Source organism: Bombus impatiens, unplaced genomic scaffold (assembly GCF_000188095.3).
Source record: "Bombus impatiens unplaced genomic scaffold, BIMP_2.2 scf_0020, whole genome shotgun sequence".
In the NCBI taxonomy this organism is placed as follows: Eukaryota; Metazoa; Arthropoda; class Insecta; order Hymenoptera; family Apidae; genus Bombus; species Bombus impatiens.
The window spans coordinates 1,337,939-1,361,915 of NT_176439.1; the positions used below are offsets into that span (position 1 = coordinate 1,337,939).

At 43.0% G+C, this 23,977-nt stretch overlaps 1 non-coding gene across 1 annotated transcript; it reads left to right on the forward strand.

Moving 5' to 3' along the window:
* Positions 1 to 5,591: 5,591 nt before the first annotated feature.
* Positions 5,592 to 5,673, forward strand: TRNAS-AGA. The gene has a single exon. It is a non-coding gene; the product is annotated as a tRNA-Ser (tRNA).
* The last annotated feature ends 18,304 nt before the right edge of the window (positions 5,674 to 23,977 follow it).

Sequence of the window (23,977 nt, forward strand, 5' to 3'; positions counted from 1 at the left end):
ACGTCAAGATTACACACTGCCCCTTTCTCAGCGAAGCAAAAAGGGAAAGAACAGAGGGAAGAATTAAGAACCGACACGGTTTGGTGAAAAAGGGCGAGCCTGCCGGAAGCCAATGCCACGTGTTGGAAATTGATTAAAAAACTGGTCCATCGGCGATCGGCCCGTTCCCGTGGGACGTCTCTTTTGTAGCAGCAAACCGAAAATTCGATTGAACGTCGCCGTTGGTTTGGATAGACGCGCCCCTTGTCCCTTTCTCGGTCTACAGCATCAAAGACAGAACAGAGCCCCGTTGGCCTTCCCGTTGCTGACCGTGTGTCCCCCTCTTTCAATGTTCGTCTATTTGATCTTTCTTCCTTACCCCGAGTCGAGTGCTGCTTTTACGATCGGACGGCACCTATCGAAACATGTAAATGCGATTTAGAATCCCTTTAGCCTCGTTCCACGCCCATCTCCTTTTCCTTCTCGCTCTCTCTATTCACACAACCCTCTTCGCCATTCAACTTGTACGCTTTCTTCCCGATCTAACTGGCTCGTTATAGCGGGATTATGCCGATAACATATTCAGCTCGGAGAATAAACGCGAGGATGATCGACGGACCACCGATAAAGCGTTACGGCTGTCTCTCTGCTAGCATCTCGTTGACACGGCCACTTTATTTGTTCCCGTTCCCCGCGAGGGACACCGAGATGTCACGTATCACCGTCGAGGATCCACCGACATCTTCTTTTTGTCGTGAATTGACCGTGCTCGACGCACGCAAGTGGAGCACATGTAAGGACGTGGTTACAGTGTGTTTTCTCACGGATCGTTGGTATGACAAACGAAATCCGAATATCGAAATGCATGAGCAGTATGATTGGTGAAAGTAATTTGAACTTGTCCCTTTGGACAATTATCACAGAAAATCTATACGAATATTCTTCCTCCAACATAATTATTCTTGCTTATTTAATTATTACTATCCTCCGCAGCGTCTGTCTTTTCTTTTCTTTCTCTAACTCTGTAGCTCTGTAACTCTGTAAGGTGATGCGAACGCAATGTTTGTTCCATTCTTTTGAAACATTATTGTTTCACCGATGTTCATATTGTTGACTAAAGTCAACGTCAGTGTACAAGAAGCGCTCGACGATGGTTGACTACCATTAATATCGAGAAGATCAAACATAGTAAAGTTTCTATAAATGTTCAAATACTTTCGCTAGTCACTGTTACGTCGTAAGAATTTAGAAAGCGGAGTCGTATAAACGGCAGCGTATTTCGTGGAATTTTCTGGAGTCGCGCCCAGACGCTTTAAAAGAGGAACTCTTCTTTTTTCAGAAGAAGCGCTGATGAAATATTAAAAAAACACAACCGCAACATATTTTGCTGGTCGCAGCGATCCGCGTAACACAGTTTGAAAGGGTCTTAACAAATTTCCCGCGTTTGCCCCGTGTTCCCGAAGGCGTCGTTCCTTCTGCGAGAATGATCCACCCTTATAAATTTCGCAACGTTTTATTCTCTCCTCGGTCTCGCCCCGCTCCTCGTTTCAGTGCGGATTTTTACGACATGCCCCACCCACGACCCGATTCCAACGGAAACATGTAAATACTTATGACGAACGTCGTGTATAGACGATTTCGTTTGACGACGCGTCGTTTCGCGACACACTGTGCCCTTTTCCTGCATAACCACCCCCTGTAAGGGGGTGCAAAGATACGAGTTTCATGGCGGCTAGTTTTACGACAGCTCTTTAGAGATATTTCACTCGCCCCTTCTTCCTTTCCATTCTCCCCTTATTCTTCCAAGTAAACGGTCTGTTTCCTTCGTTGTTTAAAATAACCATTCCCTTTCGTTTATTTTTCCCTAACAGTATGTTGAGAATTCGCTAATAATGTTCGTATTTCTTAGTTGCAGTGAATACATCGATCATGACAGATAAACGGCGTTGAATTCCTGCCAAAATGTATGTGCTTTGAACTATAGGTACTCGACCGATCGTGTGTTTAAATTCGTTACATTCCCTGATCTATTATCTATCCGGTATCTCGGCGCAGATTTGTCGTTACGAATGAGTTACGAAGCAAAGAAGATGTTAAAAAATCGTAGAAACGTATCAGAACACTGATCGTTCCACTTTTATCACCCACTCGAACACTTAAGATTGTTCGAGTCCTGTCGGACCATTTCAGATCTTTAAAGTTTTCCAACAGCTATAATTTCGAGCGTTACGCGAATTGGAAAGTTTCCGTACATTCTGAACGTGATTCGAAGCGTCTGGAGCCCATCACTGGCTCTTTGCTTCCGGCAGGGATAGGCTACAAATTTTTATGTCGACTCCCTTGCACGCGATATCGTTCCGCTCGCGCGGACGCTCGATTGTTTTTGATCGTTAAACAACGAACGTGTTCGTTCGCTCGTAAACTTGCTCGTTGTTGCTAACTTCCATCGAGGAATTTGAAGGATCCGTGAAAGATCGATGATATCTTTAATATCAAAAAGTATCGACGATACGTTACTGATCCACTGTGTGCCATCGATACCTAACAACTGGAATATTAATCTTTTTATTTTGAAACTGATTATTTTTTAAGTATTCTTTTTTAGCACAATAACATAAACTTCTTCACGATGATGCACGTGCCACGTCATCTGCTAGACTGTCTCTGCACTGTTAATTTTGAGTACAGTAAATCGTATCTTTTAACGAATGCACTCAGTTCGAGTTCCTTGAAATGTACCTTTTATCTATCCGTAAATTTTATCGACACACGATGCATCGCCAGTGTGGAATAATTCAAGTTTCTTCGAACTTGCAGCTTAGTTGCAGATGCAACGGAAACTTTTATCTCTGTCTTTCAAACAGATTCGCGCTAAGGATAGATTACTAAAATACAAAGAAGAAGAAGAAGATTCTCGAGCAAGTTTTATCGCGTTCCATAAAGCAGAGACTGTTCTGAGAAGATCAGAAAGAGTCGAATGGGCCGCGATTCGTCTCCGGGAATGGACCCCTTGAAATCCACGCTCTCCCATTGATATTCCCATCGTTTCTTTGTTCTTCGTGCGGGATCAGCGAAATCTCGGGATGGTTTATCGCGCGTAACGCCGTCGTGACTTTGACGAACGAAAACTCGAGCCTTCCACTTCGAAAAAGGTATAACCTATCGAGGGTTGCCGTTTAACGATCCTAGTTAACGATCGCAGAAAAATAAAAAGGAGGTAGATGGTCCATTTTCGGTTTGTCAATGCCTTTTCCTTTTACAAACCCTCCGCCGTTTCTTATCTTCCCCAGAGTTGTCACTGCGACATTATTTTACAAAAATATTTCCGGTTCCTTCTGCATTTTTACTTTTCCACAGATAAAGTTAACTAAGTTGAACGCGTTAATTTCATCGGTCAGTGTACGTTCGCTTCTTAAAGGGAATGCCGTGTTGCAGCGCGAGCGGTTAGAGGAAGAAGCTCTCCTTGACGTGTAATATAGGGTTGCTCCAGGGTCAAAGGATGAATAATGCAGAGTAAAATATGTAACATCGCCAAAGGGCGAGCGGGTGAATAACGGCTGCTTGAAATACACGCAACGACCACGGTGACTGGCCAAAGAGATGGCTCGATGGAATCCACGTCTCGAAGGTTTCTATCAGTTGTTTCTAGAAGATTCTGGTTTGCTGAAAAGAAAGCAAAAAATTTGGAATTCCGTTCCGGAAGCCCGAGTTAGATTCAAAGGATTTTTTACGACCGCCACGCAATCGTTTCTCGTTTTATAAAAGTTGCATGAGACAGCACGGTGGAAGAGTGGAATTTCAAATTCTGTGATTATGCAGCCGGCGGCTGTAAGGGTGTCGTTACTGCCCTTCGAGAGGCAAGCACCAGGGGGTGGCGATTCGCCTTCAGGGCAAAAATCCATTCTGAAATCGGTTATTATTCGGGGGATATCGGTTCGAACTTCGCTGTGATTAATAGACTATGCATATTTTCACGCTATTACGGGGAGGCCGCACGAGTCTCGTTAATTGCCGCGGGTGACACGGATTTTCGATTGTTGCAACATTTGTAAAACCAGATTAAGGATCGAGGTGAGCGTTAACGCTCGTAGATACCCTTTACGAGCATATTACACGCGTTATACGAGACGATGGATATTTTTCATAATCTTTGAAGCTTTCGATAAATTCGCCGTAGTTATTCACATTTATTCAAGCTTCCGCGAGCGTCCTAATAGCTCTGAAGAGGGTCGTAACTGGGCGACGTAGCCAAGGGCCAGTGGCCAGTTCGAGGGTTCAAGATCGATTATTATTCGTGTTCGTTTGCGTTGATTAATGGGCGACGCCTCTCGCTCGAAACAGCTGAAGCGAATTCAGAGTAAGCAGAGAGAGAAAGGGCAACAGGACGGAACATGGTAGCGAACGGAAGTCCTGAGAGCTGTCGCGCTGTGAGACAGTTTGCTGGCAGTCCCGTACCACCAAGACATTGAATTAATCGTCATTAGGCGTCCCGGGTCGACTGAATGCGGTGTCAGCCGTAGAACGGTGCTGCTGCCACCCTCTTGTCATTAATAACGCTTCCCTCTCGCGAGAGACGCCCGATCTGAAACGTACCTTCGACTCCATCGACTTTTGAAGACTTTTAATCCGCCGCCGTTTGATTTTCATTCGCTCTTTCCGCGAGATCTTAAACGGGGGAGTGGATTCGAGAATCGAAGCAAAGTCAAAGTCGTGATTGGCTTCGATTCCAACCGACCAAACTTGTTGCCGATGAAGCTTGGTCCCTAAAGATTGCTGGAAACGCGGAAGAAGATCAATCGTGATCGTACTCCTTTGTCTCCTTTTTTTCTCTTCGATTCGTCTCTCTCGTCAGTCTTCTTACGATTCGTTCGTTCGTCCGAATATCAGAAAGTTCTGTGATCTTTCTGCAATCTTTCACGCATCTCTGATTCTGACCATTGAAAATTCCCCGCTAAGAGGACATTTTAATTCTTCGTTGGCTGGTAACCCTATATAGTCTTTACGACTATAATTGGGAACTATCTCGGCGATGGAGGCACGTCAAAATCGTGCAGAAGCGTCGTTACGCGCATAACTTCGACGATTATTAATATCGCGTAATTATTATTACAATCGTTGGCTTTTCTCTGCAATTTCGTGGAGGAGGGTGAGCCCTCGTCGGGATCCGAGTATTTAATGAAGCAACCCTTATATGGGTCGTTCCCAGGGGGAGAAAGGTCTTGCCGTTTCCATCGTTATTACGGTGCAGACTGACGTCACTGTTTATACAATTACGTTTTGTTCTCCAGAGATACAAGCCTCTGGTTGACTAGGTAAACTGATCGAGCTCGTCGTCTTGGATCGGCTTGTTTTATTTGTGCGTTAACGATTATTCCAGAGATTTCGCGAATAAATGATATTATAGTTGCGTTCGATTCTTCGAATTCTAATCTTGCGCGTCTTTGACAATCAATGACATTCTATTCGATGATTTTCGATATTATGATTGGAAGAAGTTGCATTTTAGACAGATGTCTTTTTTATTAATACGTTCGCTGCCATCGTTGCTTGGAATAAAATGTTCGCAAAAATCAGAATAAACATCTGAATCTTGTCGGTGAATGTGCAACCGAGCAGTCGTGGCCGAGTGGTTAAGGCGTCTGACTAGAAATCAGATTCCCTCTGGGAGCGTAGGTTCGAGTCCTACCGACTGCGATCAATAACTTGCACGAGAAATTTTTTTTTATTTTATATACATAGAATCAAACGCGACAACGTTCGTTTATGTTAAATACGTATCACCGCAGTTTCGTTGAGACTCGCGATTGCGATGCAAAGAGATACCGTACCAGGTATTCATGCTGGATAACTCTGCTGCGATCAGAGCAGAAGAAGTCGAGAAAAAGATTTTTAATGTTTAAACTTTGCAACGATTTTAGAGAGTTTCCAATGATAGGAAACTACGATTCAAAGATAACTAGTAGTTTCATACTTTTTCAGTTTACATTTAAATTAATGATATTTTCTAGGGCTTCTAAGACCGCCCGAGTGCAAATCGTAAGTAAAACAAGGAAATCCATCGGATGAATATCCGTGGCGATCAAATGGTCTGTTTCTGTCGCGAGACTAAATCATCGTTTTACATTAGAGTCGAGCGTAATAAAGTTGGAGAACGCAAAGGATGCGGCGCAACATTCTCCCTCATCTGTCCTGGCGACCGGCTGTTTGCCTATCTCCGCGTATATCTCCCTTAACGACGCGAAGTCTGGTGAAACTGTGATACAGCCGCAATATTAATAGGGTATACTCATTCCCGCCCCTTCCGGTCGCCCAACATAGCCAGATCCAGCCCTAAAGACAAATCCCGAGCTAATGTTGTTAGCTGGTCCTACGGGAGTCGTGGCGTGTTCTCAGACAAACAGACAATGCGTCGAGTGGATTCGTAAAGCCCGGATAAACACTCTAATATCTGCAAGATCGGACGTTAGACCCCATCCTTGGTCTCGTTTATTTTGGGATCGCTCGAACGTACCGTTGATCAATTAACTCTATCTGGGTTCGATAGATCGACACGATCTTCGTCTTCAATGTTCAGAGTGGAGTATAGGGGAAAGGATTAAGAACAGGAAGAAGGGCTAAGAATAACAAGAATTTCATTCTCCGAAGCGGTGATCGATTAATAATTGAATCGTTCAGAAGTCATATCGATTAACTCTACTAATTAACAATAACTTTTCTAATTTGTCTTCGAACCTAATACTATTTATGTTACGTTGTTCGAATAAGTAAATTTTGATCGTCAAATCGAGACACTTATTTGTTAGAAATTAATTGCATAATTACGATATCCGATGAGACTGATATTTGCCAAAAGCGGAGTTGATCAAACGTGTAGAAATGTACGGAATACGCATAACACGTAGGAATATACAAAATCTTCAAGGAAAATACTTGTTATATCATTCTTGAAACCATCAGAAATAGATCAACGAATTGTAACAAATAACACGTACTTGGCAATTAACTAGGTATCTTCTCCAATTTTTATATCAAATAAAAATTGATATTTGGTAGAAATTTACTGCGTGGAAGAGGTTAGCATCAATCGCGAACAGATATCGACGACGAAACCAAGAAGAAACAAGTTCCGCGTGGATAGTACGTCCGATGGACGAGGGTCAATTAAATGCCATTAGCGCCGCTGGATTTTGGCCAATCCCTGTAACGAGGCTAACACACGGAGGATATCGAAACGGATAATACTCGCGTAAACCCTCGGGTTGCTCTGGATCCCTGGACATCGTGGACCGTAATCGGATTGCTAGCGTGTAGCCCGAGACGCGTCCACGTTATCGTGGAACATTAATTTTTATGAGCTTTCGATATGACCCACGTAGAGCGTGCAGTCCCACCGAGACATAGCAATCCCCTTTCAGGTAGTCCAGGAGTAAAGATCCTCTTTCGCAAAGAAAATAGAATACGGGGGTTGACGGTTTGACCGAATCGTATTTGGAATGCTGCTTCGACCAAGGTTTTAGGTCCTTGCTCGTCCAGCAACGTATCAACGACATTGATATGTCCAATTCAACAGCAGGATAATAAAATAACAATTCGTTAGGCAGCGCAGTTAAACGTTGAAACCAGGAAACTATGGCAATTAAATAGCTTATAACTCCTAGTCAACACCTGTGTCTAGGAAACTCGCAAAATTTGACCTGTCGCTCAAAGCCGATGGGTTACTTGTTAATAAATCGAGTCAGTGAAGAAGAATCGTATTTCTACGACACCTCGTTAAGCTTTGTAATGTACTCGTATTATCGAGACGATACGAAACAGCAAGTATACTACTTATAGTTAGTGCAGTGTAGTACTACCGTCAATGTATATACATATAATAACGTAAATAAATCGATACTAAGCCGACGTCGTTCATGCATTGTAGTATTACGCGGACAGCCTTTGCTCGTCTATAAATAAAATCCCGTAGTGATCAGACTGCAACAGTTAACAATTAATATCACACAGCACGATGAACTCTATTAGAGTCATGTTTCTCGATCGACATTTCCACAATTAGTTGATCGTCGGAGAACACGAGAATAGAGCCAAGAACGAGGGGGCTGATTAATAACAATTAAACGGCGTCGTCTCCTGGAGATACGCAATGCAATTCATCCATTCGAGGATTGAACGCTATCTAAACGAGTGATGTGTAAGCGTAGCTATTATCGTGGCGCGAGAAGCCTTTTCTCGAGAAGAGAGAAGGAAAGAGGCGAGTCGGAGGTCGGCAATTGTCGCGTCAACTAATGTTACGGTCTATCTTGTAAGAGCTCGACTAATGGCCGTCTCAGGAGTCGCTAATATGCCGTAAGTAGGACCGTCAACGGGGGAACGCAACTCCCATAATCGTAACTGCAGTTGCCTTCCGCGGAAACGACGCTTCCGTTCCATGGGGAGCTTCCGTGTTAAACGAGCTACTCTCGCTGGAAATCAGCCGAGAAAGAAAAGTCGACGGGTGTTAATATCTCTATCTTGTTCCTGTCAAGAATCTAACTTATACTGCGTATGCAATAAGATCCTTGGAGTTTGAAGTCGTTCATATTATAGAAACATTTCTCTAAAATTGAATATTTTTGCGTGCAATTATTTCTATAATGTACCGTTCACAATTTTTTAACCATGTATTACAGGAGCGTAAATACACTTTGCCTATGTAACAGTTTAAACATTTAAAGGAAAGCAATTATATCGCGTTCCTGATTTCTTAGATCGTTTATGCAGGTAGTTTCACCAGTTAATTTCATCTTTTTCTTTCTCACCGATTCAATGGCGAACGATATAGTTGCGAAAAACTACTCAATCTCCAAGATGCAGAAGAGGAAGGAGAATTTCAAGCGAGAAGTCACCTCGAACCTTCCTTCGAACAAATTCACAAACGCATTAGCGTTGCTAGTGTATTCGAAAGGAGGCGGGCTCGTCGGTTTCAGGCACGCAACGTCGGTCGCATCGATCAAACGCTCTTTCGAGGATCGAATAATCGTGGCGTAGCGGCGCGGCGCGGTGGCCAATGCATCGATGCAGCTACGCCGCTCTTCTTTCGCGCCTTTCCGTTCCGGCCGAATATACAAAGCGAAAAGGCCGTTGCGAAAGCAGCTCACGTTGTTCCCTTCTCCTGGCTGGTATTGGCCGCTGCGATATTTCACCGTTATGTTTAATAATTCGCAGACAGTCCGATGGAGAAAGCCGCTTTGACTCCACCCTTCTTCGCTCTTTCGACCTTTTTCGTCGGCTTATTTCTTGCTTCGTCGAGGATGTCGTAGTTGCCATAAGTTTCGCCAGCCGTGGTGCGTGAGCCACTTCAAGTATGAAATGAACTACGTGCCACTCTTACGATATCTGGCTTACAAAGTAGGAGTTATTCTCCTTTGAATATATTTTTCAGTAGAATCTTAAGTACCCAGGATTTTTGGACAAAAATCAAGACGTTTCTCTCATGTTTGACACTGAAACTAGTCTAGAGTACAAATTGTGTCAATTTTGTTGCAGGAGTATGTGTATAGTGCTACGGTATAAACATAGAGCCTTTGGATATCAGATTGTTGGCAAATTTTATCGTGTAAGATAAAATGGGAATATTCATCTTATATTCCAGACCTATCGACAGATAATTTTCGTGTATTAGCTTGAACGAACAGAGATATGGTTGCGAATTATTTCGACATTGACGACAAAGTAAAACTGTTATCGAGAAATTTGTTGAAAATTCGGGAAATGCTTGCAGATGCCTACGAACTATTTCCTTTTTTTACGATAGAAACGTCGTAGCTTTTGGTTTACGTTTGATTTCCCTGAAGGGTGCGTCATCTGGAAACCAACAAGCTGCACCTGTTTGGAGCTCGCAAAAATCATGAACATTTTCCAGGTGTTTCCGTCTACACGTTCGGCATTCCGGTCGTATTACGGCTGCTTGTACCCAATTTCTCTGTTCTCCGCTTGTCCGTTGCCGCCGCAAGATATTCCACCGCCCTTGCGGTCGACTCGTATCGCAGGACGCCATGAAGGAGGTGAGTTCTATAAAAGGGATGGGCGCCTCTGGGAGTACAAGTTCCGGATTCCCGTTAACAGTAGTTTTACGATCCGAACTTCAGAGAGATCAGCGCCGTCTTCTATGAATATTAACCCTGGTCCCTTTAACCGACCGACCTGGCCGATTACTTCACCCCCATGCGTGCAATTATCCTGGACCCGAGACTCTGAAACGGTCTTAGTTCAGCTTTGCATCGAGAGTCATCGGTCGGGTCTGCTAGAGAAGAAACAGTACCCTGATCTCGTCGATTTATATGTTTTTCAGTATTTAATGTCATTTCGCGATCGAAGAATAAACGATATAGTATAGTTAGCATATAAGTTGATGAAGTTTGATAAAAATCAAAAGTAACGACTATTGAAACAAACGTCATTTTAATATCTTGGATAGTTAAAAATTATTAACACGATTTAATAATACGTTTTCTCATGAAAATTCACTTTAGGATATTTTACATATCCTTTCGTGTTATCCGTATTCTCCTCGTTTCTGTATCTTTGAGTTCTGAATTGTTACAAAACCAGGAAGATAAAGAAGAACCGCGTCATCCACGTAGCAACGAACGATTTTCCACCTCACGCGTTTTCTCCCACGTGCCCTCGTTATTATCATTACCACATTTATCGCCCCCATTTACAAATCCCGTGGAGAATGTCACGGTATCGTAAGTAAACAAGCGAACAGAGCTCGATCAGACTGAAACGAGTTTCTCGCGTTCACAGGGGTAATTTACCATGGACAATGGCTGAACCGTTCGGTTACCGAGCCCCATCCGTATTCACCGGACGAAGCGCGATCCGTTACTTCGTCTGCGACGTGGAGCCTGCATTGTGCTCGTGGTCCAGTGCGGAATTACGCTCGCGAGTCGACCGGACGAATCGGTCTTTAGATCGGGAGACAACAGGGGGAGGACCATGGTTAATGGGAATCCGTCGGCAATTTCGCGTACGAACTCGTCCTCCTGAAACGTGACGGGAATGCTGGCGAATTTGTTTTTCCTTCGTCCCGGCAGTCAGCTGGAGGGTGTAAAATTGGATGGCTTGCAAAATGGATTCTTATCGTGACGGTTAATGGCTGGCCATGGTGGCTAGATGTATTGCTCGAGAATGGAGAAATCGAAGAACCGACGATCGTTTCAGTAGTACATATCGACAGAAAGATTTGCACTTGTTACTTAATTTTTAAGACTCTAGCCGCTATATTGTACGAGCGCGAAGCTCTGTTCCTAATTTGGGTCAATGAATCATACTGGATCTAGTAACTGGTGTTTTTATTGAATAAAAAATAGTTGCGGTCCGAAGAAGATACGAAGGTGATAGATAAGAGCCACTGTTGAATAGTTAATATTATTCCCCTGCAAAAAGGATCAAACTTCTGCGCTTTTCTGTCGTACTAAATTCATCGTAATCTTCGCAGAACGAAGACAGTGATTCATCCCGTAAGCTTTATCGTTCGCGTCTTAATTTATGAAACATTTTCTTCGGCCTAGATGCATGCACGTTATCCAACGATTTATAGGAGCCGTATCATATCCACCCTCGGTTGGCTGTCGTTCGTTCGCGTGTATTGATAGAAATTTAGGCGGACTTCTGAACAAGGCCGTTGCGTGTCCCGCAATCAGCTTGATGCGCGATTGTCTTGGAACGATCTAATTTATCTTCCAGTATTCCAACAGTCGGCCTCTCCGCATTGCGAAATTAATCAGGCGGCTCCAGACGCGCCTTTGTTGCCTGCCGCTCGTCAAGACCTTGCTCTTCCGCGATAGATTAACAAATACGAGCCGCGTCTGGTACTATCTCTCCACGGGTCCCACTCAATCCTAATATTCTTGCCCTTTAACGAAGCTCTATCTCCCTTCTCTATAATTTTGCAATTCATCTCACGCAAAATTTCTCAGTGCAATACGACGTATACGATGTACGTGAAACAATCCTTTTTCGTAAAAACGGTATTTCTAAAATTAACGTTGCAACGAGCTTTCAAAGCACCGCTGCGTCGTTACTTTGTAACGTTCCCCCAACATCCGATGAAATCGTCGTAGTATCCCATAAATTATCTCCAGTTCGTGTTTTTATATTCACGGCGTTGAAATCGCTAGCAATCAGAGCTCTATTCCGAGAAAAAGTAGCTAATGTCTTTTCCAATGAACCATTTCGCTCCTGCCTCGGTCACCCTCTTCGATTAACCATCGATACAAGTCTCCCGAAGTAATCGGCGTCGAAGTTTCGGTAACGAGCCAGTCTAGCTGGTAATATTCCCACGACGAGTTAAGGGGTTGGAGGAGCAGATACTCGGGGGACCTAAAGACGAACGTTTCCTTTTCGTGTTCAACTCCTCTCGCTACTTTGCGTGCCAAGTTTCAACGGAGCGTGGGTAATGGGCTCTTTTCCCACTTTCCTCGCGATGGAAAGCGAATTCCTCCCAGGTGAACGATGTTTGCCAAACCTCGGCCGACAGGGGGTGCTGCATCCACCGGTTTCAATATCGATCCGTATGATAGAGAGCGTGTTTGATCGACTAGTAGATGGTTGCCTTTTGCACGTCACGATAATAGCGTGCATTTCAGGTAGAGCTTGCCGAGATTAAGCGAATCGAAGTGCCTTCTCGACGTTTAGCCTATCGTTGGCATAATCGGTCGGATGTACATTCTCAAATCTATTTGCAGATTCGCCGTATGACCGCCTACATTGCGATCAATACGCTTTGACCGGTAGGTCGACGCCTCTGTTTGACTATGAAGCTTCCTCTGAGGGTCCGATCGCTATAGAACAAGATCGTTACATAAAGTGTTTCAGAAAATTGGTGTGAAACTTCTGCAACATTTATGAAAATAAGTAAAAATCTTAATAAACGTATTTACGCAAGTATACTTACGAGTATAATTTAAGAAATGGAACTTGAGCAGAAGTTTGTTTTACGTGTTAAATATCATAACAAATACTATGTTCTAGATATTTCATACATTTTTGCGAATTATTCAATGTTATTTCCAAAACCTCCAAATTCTATAAAATTCTTTTCAATTCTTTCCCCTATAAATACGTTAAACTCTGCAGCCTAATCGTTAGAAAGAAGATCTTGAAGGCTGATTTAAATAAAAGTAGGTCGTATGTTGGCTACTATTTTCAGTGCTAATTACTATCTTGATATGTTGCAATTGGATTTTCGGTGTTTCAGTCGATATGCTGTTATCTTAACCAATGGGTATCGTATTGATATCATTTTTTTTTCAAAACTTATCGTACAAGCAAAATAAATTCTTTACGAGATAGAACAAGTATCTGTTCGAGCGCATTGCGAGATACGGTAACTATATTGTTTGCGTTTTGAAAATGTATCTATTCTTGCTGGATAAAGACCAGTTGAAAATGTTAAAAGTGATAAAAATTAAAAAGTGTTTTCTTAGAAATTATGGAATGAAGTGACGAAGACCAGGATGGATATCAAGCGTTTAAACGAGATTAAAGAAATCGACAGTGAAAGTAGTATCTATTAAAATATTTTTAAATTAATGTCACATCTCTTGGATTTCTAAGTGTATTGATGTTACGTATCTCGATGCTGTTTCAAAGGATTTATAATGTTGGAAAAAGAACAGGTAGCAAACACAGTTGTTATGTGATCTATAGCTTTAACAATCATTTATCGTGCATTTATTTATTATTATCATTATTATTTATTAATATTCCTTATATTATCAATTATATATAATATTATTTATTATTATTCCTTCAAAACCTTAAGTAGTCTTATCTATTAGTTTCCATTACTCGTTTTTATCTATTACTCTTATCTATCAGAAAAGAACTGTTCGTCGTGTATACTTGGAAGGTTCTGAGCTGTTATTTTCGATAAATCCAATACAATCATAACTTCTGATTGCTTTTATCTGTTCCTGTCATCATTAAAACGTGCCTTTTGTTTAATAAAACTTTATACACACAAGTTCACCGAGACGGAACTTAGAATTGGTATATGTATTTCGAGCAGTTTTTCAAAATCGTTTTTCCGGAAACGAAGCCTCCTATGCAGAACTTTATTCTACATTTTCGACTGATTTCTTTTTATGAGAAAATAATTCCTTGGTCGGCTGTATCACAAATCGTCGAATATCCATATCACGTGATGGTGTGCGAACGAGTGGAATACTTTTGTCCCTATGCTGCCTCGAATACCGAGCGACGAACAATACTAATAAATATATTGATCTATATCAAAAACTCGTGATATGACGTCGCAACTTTGAGTAGCATTCTTAAAAATGCACATGGAGATACGAACGTAGATTCGTGACTTCGTGTAGGGTGAATTTTGTAATCACGACAGAGTCGACGCCGGTCTGGTACTTTCCAGCGTGTTTCGTAGCTGTTTTCGTGCCACTGACGCCGTGAAATCGTAAAAAATTTGCCATTCCCGGAACCGCAAGGGCAACCGCGATTTTCACAAATCGGAGTGGCACGACAAAAACTGCAGAAGCAGAAAATGCAAATTTTCGACGGTGGCGTCGCGCGGAATTTCCTGCTTTATTACTTCACCCCCCGGTGTCGACAGACCCAGACCGACGAGAGTAGATAGCAGGAGGGAAACAAAAAAAAAAAAAAGAAAAGGAACGAAAGGATACACGCTCCTGTGGATCGTCGTTCGCGGGAAGAGTGCGGCGTAGTCTCTTTTTTTCTTCATTATTCCCGCGACGTACACTTATTCCCCGGTCTCGTGGACGTCGCGTTTTCGTTCCGACGATTGTACGCCCCGACAATGGACCGACGACTCACGCTGAAGTTTCGATTCTGTCCCCGTCAATTCCTTTTTTTTCTCTCTCTATAGCAGGCCAGCTACTACTTCGTCTCTTACTCCCTCTCTGTCTATCATTGACAGGAAAAAGTTTCACGTCGCTCGTGAAACTTTCTCATTGTCTCGAGTTCCCTTGTTTGACAAGGCTCGGCCACGGACTGGCCGGTTATCGTTCGAATTACCTGAAACCGCACCATCCAACGGGACGAAACATATTTTTCCCTGCTCCCGTAGTCGTTTCGGTCTATTGTCTCGTCGGCTCGGGTGTTCCGCGACGAGTCGATGTCGCGACGCTCGCAAGAGAGGCTTTCCTCTCGGCATACGGAGTCAATTTACCGAGGAATTAATTCTGCTGTCAACGAAGAGAGGCAGAGAGGTTCGAAAGGAGCCAACCGTGGCTCGAGTGGCGACAGAGGCTGCGTCAAAGCGAAAATGGAACGCTTTAATTGCGTCTTTCGGTTTGTTTCCGCATTGTTTTGGACCTCGATAATCGCGTTGCCTCGTTCCAGCAACTTCGTCAAGTGGGCTTGTAGCGAATTTTTAATCAAAGCCTGACCGTGGCTTCCATTTCTACAACTTTCGAGTCCGCGAGAATTCCATTTCGTAAAATAATCCTCAAAAAAACATTTTCGTACGTGAACCTTTTTTTTTTGTTATCTTCGTGTCTAGAATATATTCTACACCTATTGTTCGATACATCTATGTGTTTCTTAACACCCTGTCCAATCGGTATCTATTTTTCAATTAAATACCAAGTAACGTGTTTGAAACCCTCGTTCCATTACAATTTCATTTCATCAGAGGCAAATACTTCCACGTGTAAATTAACCAATTCCAAATAGCACTGGTCACCGTTTCCCAAAGCAACCAGTTGGAAATTTCACGCGAGCGCATCGAGATCCACCTTCGGTGTCCCTTGGCGATAGTTCTAACCTGGTCTAACCCTTCGTGGCCGTGGACCCTTTTGGCACGAGCGTCGGATTAGATTTAACCATCGGTGGAGGACGGAGGTGAGTTCGCTTCATAATGACTAGGGGGATCCATTGTCCATCCGGGCAGAGGCGAGGGTCGCGCGGCTAACTTCGCCCCGGAGGTATTGGCAACCGTGAGCAGGGATGGGCCTCGTGTCCGTCGCTATCCTCGACGAGTTACAAAGTCATTGTTTGCGATGGCTATTCCCGAGAGGCACGAATACGTTATTTTCGACGTTATTCCCGGTGAGAAGCTTTTGGTAGAAGCAATTCGATTTCCTCGAATCTCTCTCTTCGACATACATACGTGATCTTATCAAAAAGTAATGCGACTACTTTCTTTATAACTTGGTTTGGATGTCTCGATAGACAACAAATAAATTACAAATATTTACAAAAAAAAAAATAGCAAATATTTTCAGTTTTGTTACGTGCTTTGTTCATTTCTTAACTAATTGTACATTTCTAACGCTATAGAATATTTCAAGTTATACGTGGGTACAGAACCTGGTGCCCTTGTTTGCTTCGAAGCTGAGAAAGGAGCATAGAGGTACGTGAAATCGCTTTCTCAGCGATCGTCTTTTCTTTATTGCGAAGGCAAATTTAAAGTCTTTCGACGACAACTAAAACTGCTCTGCATTTTCGCCTAATTATACTTCTAGCAACAGCTCATAGATGACGAGTATTTTGTTTACGCGTTACGTTTTCGCGAGCACTGTTTTCGAGTACAGCTGTTATAGTTTGCGCGTCTAATCGATTATCGTGATAAGCTTTGCCAAAACACTTGATGGCGGGAATCGGACACGTAAGTAACACGAAACGAAATTGGTTACGGCAAGTACATACGAGGCGTGCAATTTTCACGACGTGGTCATTCGATATAAACCGATAAAAACGTGTAACGTAATCCTGATTGGAAGAGTGCTTATAACGGAGTGACGTTATACTCTGAAACTCTCTTTCCCTGTTTGCCATTACGTTTTTATTTTGTTTGTCATTACGTCCGGATGATGTATAGCGTATATACACGTTGATTCTTGGAACCATAGCCAGACGATTCCATCGTATTAATATTATCCATATACTTGTACCATTATCAGTAGGATAATATCATTTTTCTAAACGCATCATTCAGATATCGATTACACGCTAATAAGCTCTAGATTGAAGGAAGGAACCACCTATCGACGGGTAAAGACCGCATGGATAGTTCAATCGTCTGAGTAGGATGGTTCGAGGGCAGCGATCTTCCTTCTCTGAACGTCGGAGAGAGAACGACTGCACCGAACACGGTGCTCAATCTCCGCTCTCGATCCTGGTTAACCGAATGGCCTCGCACAGCAACGTTCCCCAGATCGTCTGTACCAATTAACACCGACCGCGCTCACGAGCACACCTAACGGGCAGCTCGCGCTACCAATAAACCCATCCTCGCATAAAATACGAACCGATGTCATTAATCTCAATAGCGAGGCTGAGGCCAGTAATTAACGCGGCCACCAAGGCCGAGGGCGGTACACTCTTGGCCAAAACTTTCGTCGAAGACGATTAATATGAAATTGCTCCGTCTGAATCGTCCTTTTCTCAAATAAAATTGTAACCGCGTGTATCATTACTTATACGAAAGATACGATGATAGAGTCGCAATGCATCCAAATCAGCTAACAACAGATGCACATCGCTGAAAGATTAAAGAGGAAACACGCACTTGACCTAATTTCAACATATATGATTGGTACATACCGACAATGTGTGACAATGTGTACAAATATACAGGTTATCTTCGAAATGACGGTACAAGCGGTCGGATGGTGATTCTACAGCAGAAAGACAAGTGGGACGCCTCGAAATTAACAAATAGTACACGTGCACCTGACGCATATTCAAGCTCGTTTCGTTTCGAAAAAGTGTTATTTCGTGTTGAGGTTATTCGATGTGTAAACAGAGAAACTCGTGGATAAATTGTAAGGTAGAAAATATATTTAAATAGAAGTGTAATTATAAGTAAGAATACAATTTGAGCTGATCCAGATCCGCACGCTAGCTGTGTTATCCAATAACTGAAAACCCCGAAGCCAACGTCGCCTGTCTAATGTTTATGGTCTGTCTTCGTCGCAGTCTTTTGTCTACACGCTGTCGATGGCTTCAGTGCTTGAGAAAACTAAAAAGACCGGATGTAGAGTTTTTTTGCAGTCTTTTGTCTACACGCTGTCGAACGAAAGATACGATGATAGAGTCGCAATGCATCCAAATCAGCTAACAACAGATGCACATCGCTGAAAGATTAAAGAGGAAACACGCACTTGACCTAATTTCAACATATATGATTGGTACATACCGACAATGTGTGACAATGTGTACAAATATACAGGTTATCTTCGAAATGACGGTACAAGCGGTCGGATGGTGATTCTACAGCAGAAAGACAAGTGGGACGCCTCGAAATTAACAAATAGTACACGTGCACCTGACGCATATTCAAGCTCGTTTCGTTTCGAAAAAGTGTTATTTCGTGTTGAGGTTATTCGATGTGTAAACAGAGAAACTCGTGGATAAATTGTAAGGTAGAAAATATATTTAAATAGAAGTGTAATTATAAGTAAGAATACAATTTGAGCTGATCCAGATCCGCACGCTAGCTGTGTTATCCAATAACTGAAAACCCCGAAGCCAACGTCGCCTGTCTAATGTTTATGGTCTGTCTTCGTCGCAGTCTTTTGTCTACACGCTGTCGATGGCTTCAGTGCTTGAGAAAACTAAAAAGACCGGATGTAGAGTTTTTTTAGAAGTGGTGACCACTTCAACGTTTCGAAGTGATTTCGAAGACATCCTGCATTCCTTGCTACAAATGCCAACGGCTACAATAAATACCTGTTAAATGTCTTCACAGATAAATTGCACTCCATCGCGGGTTTTCATGGGACATGGTGTTAATCGCTACGGTTATACGTACGTATAAACAAGTACGAGAAGGAGCTTCAGAATGTTAAAACATAACTATCCCGAATTGTAATCGCAGGAAAGGTTTTATCGTATACTCGAGGAAGGAAAAATCCATCTGGAAAGGTTTAAATTCCTATAGCGCGCAGCGTCTTCTTATAACATAAGAGTTGTTTTAATCGGCGAAATCTATCGACGAGATCCATCGGCAGATTATCGAAAGAACGACGAGTTATCCAGAATTGGCGATAAAATAGCTCGGAAGGCAGAATGTCATTGGAACGAGCGTAATTCGCGGAACATGAATACCATCGAGAAGAAATAGAGCTGGTAAATCAGAAAACTTTCACCGGGGAGAAGATAGGCAGTAGTCTGAGCGAAATTATATTTACCCCTCGTGCTCCAGGGATATATTATTATTTTGGGGGAGACACTTGTTAGGATTCCGTATCCATGGAATCCCCACTTATTCTACTTCTATAGGACGATGGAAATTCCGTGGTAATTCGATACCGATTTTTCTTATCTTCTCGACTTTCGTCCATTCGTTTGATCATCGCTTTTGCTTTTATTTTTTCGTTAATAACTTTCGGCAGTTAGGTCGGCAAGGATTTTACATGTATATAAAAGGATATGTGAAAGTAAAATTATTGGAAACGTTAGGCTAAACTACGTGTGTCAGGATAGATGTCTTACAATTACATAAATCTTTCTACGAAGATACGGTACAACACGAAGAAGGAGGAATATGCGTAGAATTCAGTACAATTACCGTTCGCACACGGCTAAGACACCGGTTGATAACGGTTCACGGACCGGCGAAATTGATTTAGAGCTGGTGGTATCCTGGATGGCATCGGCGGCGCCGATAAATCAGCGCGAAAAGCAATTTAAACCGGTACAGAGTCCGATCATCGTAACCCTGGCAATAGCGACTGGCTGTGGATTCCCAACGTTGGCATAAGTTTTCATTTGCACCGACCCGCTAACGAAGTCTTCGACGATAAATTCGCCGGAGCTTTTCCACACGGGGTAATCCCATTGCCGAGGCTAAAGCTGGTCCCGAAGCTCAACGAGGATCGGCCTTCTCCGCGCGAATTAAGACGAATCCTTCCGATATGGTTGCCTGCACGTTGCTACCGATTTTCTCGATAAATTCTCTACGGAAAATGGGCCGATAGTCGACGATGCAATTCCTACAGATTTGTTCCCATTCGATCGTCTATGCGTATTGAAACGAAAGGATGCGGTAAAAAAACGTTTTATACCATGTCGTTTATTTTCTTGAAACGAGGAAACTCGAAATATTAAATCGTTTCATAAGTAACGTCGTACTGATCTACGCAACCATCGAAATTCAATGGTACTTATCGTTGAATAGTGTATTATACATCTGCTGTTTTCTGACATTATATTTTCCAAATACTATGCGCATGAAAACGAATTAAATCGACGTCTCGACTAACTAGAACAAGCGTTTAAAAATATATCAAAAGACGACAGAATGTCGAAGCTTGACTATCGTGAATCATAATAATAAAGAGAAGACAGTTTGATCTATTTAATTGTAAATAATTGCGGAAGTTGCTCGTTTCTGTTGCAGCAAGGTGCTTCCAGATTTAGGTGTCCACTTTCTCGTGACTCAGCTATATTCGTAAAAGTTTCCTATCGTGAGCGTACAAAGTGCTTCTGTGAATCACTGTAGGTGCATAACCCGAGTCTTGTTAAAAGATCGTCGTAATTTCATAATCCCGGTCGATTACGCAAGCCAGCCGCAATGCTCTCCCCTAATAAACGGTCCTCCGGCTGGTTGCATTATATAGAAGACGGCCGTGAGCGTCCGGTATTTCGCGTTATTGTGCAGGGGCCGACGAACGGGCTGCATTGTCGTTTACCAAGGGGAAAGGGATCACCATGGATGTGGTCTGGACGTTAATGGCATGTGCTACGGTCCGCCTGTAAACGCGACCAGCCTGCATTGCGGCTGCACCTGCACACCGTTGCGATTCCAAGCCGCGGTTCACATTGTAGCTGACCGCACCGACTCGTCGTCGCTCGTCCTCGTATATCGTGTATGCGAACACCTTCTGCCGGATGCAGCTGGCCCATCAAGGTGAGAAAAGAACAATCGTGGACAGGTTTAAAAGTCTTTCTCCTTTTTAAAACACCGGTCATCCACGTGTCTGCGTTCGAATGCGTCTCAACTGGATGTCCCTGCCTACTCTGCACTTCTTTCAGTCGTTTGCCCATGTTTGATAATCGTTCGAGCTATCTCTTTGAGTTGTCAATTTTTGTTGCTTTTAGACAGTGTTGAGATTAGGCGAAAAACAGTTTTGATTCCGCGTGGATCATTTTTAAACGACTACTCCTTCGAATTTTGTCGACTTACAAATGCGGTATACGAGCTCTATTCCGTTCTTGATCATCGTCATTAATTGTCAATCGTTATTACGAAATGAAACAAGAAATCACTATGAACAAAAGTTCAATGAGTTCGTGAGTTTGCGCAGCTTTCCTGTTTACTTCTACCATCTAGGAGGTTCCATTTTCATTATCGTTTTTATTTCCTTGAAACGGGCCGTTGATTTTGGAATATTCGGAACTTCAGACACATCCGGAGACGATAAACTTTTTTTATTTCCTTCGATAGATCACGAGTTCTGTTTTTAAAGTTTCTTCTTTCTGGAGGAGGGTCCGAAGAAGCGAGTGACAGAGAGCGATAGTTAACGATGGCTTTCTTATGGGTGTTCGCCATTAATTCGTACCACGCTCGTTCCTCAACCGGCACCGGATGAAGTTCCGCGCGTCCGTCACACTCTGATTCCCCTGAAGCGTACCAGCCGCGAACCCGAAAAGGAAGCAAAGTGAAAAAAAAGAAGCGAAAAACAAGAACGAATGTACCAGGGTGGAATGAAAGAAGCGTGGAAAGGGGAATATCGGCGAGGAGGCGGTAGGAAGCACGCCGCGTTATTGCACGCGACTGTATGGTTGCGTGCATAATCGAGGGCCCCGAAAACGTTCGAAAAACACCACGACGCCCGGTTCGTTCACCCCTGAAACGAACTTTCTCCTCTTTGTTACTCGTCCCGATCGAATCTACGCGCCCGATACCATCTACGTGCGATTTCTCGACGCACCTGTAACGCTTTCACCGTATCCCGACGCCATAACGCTTCATCATGGTCGCAAAATTCATCTTTTCCAATCCACGATTTATAGCACCGTGAACGTCCGTTGCATCACGGGTCGTCGCCTCACACGGGAACAACGTCCGCGATACAACGAGCAGACGTAATGTTCTCACGAAATAATAGCTTTTATTAATTCACTTGCAAATTCTTACCCACAAATATTGATGCACGAAGATAATTTGTTGAGAGGAAAAAGGTTGGTTATCGTAATGTCCCAAAATTCAGAAAAGGAATAGCGATAGTTCTCGAATGGTTTACAACGCCTCGACGAAATGTATCGTTCCAGTTCAGAGTTTAACAGCTTAAATACCACAACTTTCGTTCGCTATTGGATGTCATGGATAGTGTAACAAAATGTTGCTCGTGTATTTCGCTCATTTTACTGTGTATGTCAATGGGTTAAGAGGTTAACGATTAAATATTTCATCGGAGGATGTAAGATATTACCAGCGAATCACTTCGGCGGGAAAATTCAACGTCTCGGAGGGAAGTGGCCCCGGAGGTGAAGCGAGGCTTTGAAAAACTTCCTGCACCGCCTAATGGCACGAGAAGTCGAACGGGGTCTTCTAGTATTTCCGTCCCAGCCCTCCTGTTCGTCAAGGAGAACACGCGGAGCGTGTATCCCGATCTCATTCCCTTAGGACCGCGTCAAGCAGACAACGATTGCTTGCGACTTGGCACACGAGGTTCCCCAAAACCAGTGAAAAAATTGTGCGACTCTATGGGGAAGCAAACGATTCGTGTCTTCTTTGATTTGCTCGTTTGTTCGGATGAATTACAACAGGACGGTGGAAGTTCGTGCAAATGGTACATTCAGGATTGGCCTTAAAAAAGATTCCGATATATGGAATTGTAAATAAATATTACCAATTGTTTGGTAATTATTCGTGATAACAGTCATAGCATATCTTCGTATTGTTCGATTCATGATTATTACAGTTAGTTGGAAATGGAAGTCGTGAAATTTGGCGTTTACTCGCGTCCGTAATTGAAATTACAGTTTCGAGACATTGATCGGGCATCTGAAAATTATCGGAGTTGCCTCTGTCGCAGGCATGGACCTTCAGATAACTGTGATTAATTCAGCAGGGAGTAGAGATGCAATCTCGATGTCATTTGCATCGTGCGACTTTTTGAATTCCTGGTAACAAGCTATTGATCGATATGCTACATCGGCAAACGCAACACGGTATTTGGTGATTAATAACGTAGCAAGTAAACGTTTAATTTCGTCTGGTTCGAGCAAATTTCATCTGAGCAAAGACTAAGAAGCATCCTCGATCGTTGGACGTTCATCGGAAAATCATTAGTCAAACGTACGAGCATGAGGAAAGATTAAATCCATCGTAATATCGTAATATCGTAATATCGTAATATCGATTTAATCCTACGTGCTACGAACAAAAATCTAGAGAAAATGGACGACCACGTCAGAATAAGCAACCGTCGCGTTAACGTATTTCCCCGTAATATCGAGAATTATGTAAATGTCGGATGTTACGAGCGAGCTGGGGTTGTTGGTTAAAATCGAAGCGTTATTTACGAGCGAGTAGAGGCGGAATTCGAAAGCGGACGACACTTTTCCCTCTTATTTTCGACATTATGCGTCGTTAAATTTGCACGCTACCAATGTTTTCTCTCGCAGAATACAGGCTTTGCAACGGGGATTCTTAAATCTTTAAAATATTATAATTGGCACGTTGTACGTCTTTCTCACCTCTCCAAGAGTCTCGTTTAATTTATCGTATCCTTTGCACATGTTTGTTTTCTTTACTTTCTAAATCGATTGTTGCAGAACGTTCGATTTTAAGGCACGTCATAAGTCAAAGAGGATAAAGAAATCGCGTGTTAACGGCAGCCATCAGCGGTGGCAAATGGAAAGAGGCGCAACCCAATTTCACCGCGGAGGAAAGAGCTTCGATTGCCACATACTGGCAGCCGTCACGAACACTTCCACCGAGAGGGAAAAGCTGCGGGGGGGAAAGCTTGTCGAGCGACGACAGCCCGTCCCATCTAGATGAAAGTGTGACGAAACCCAT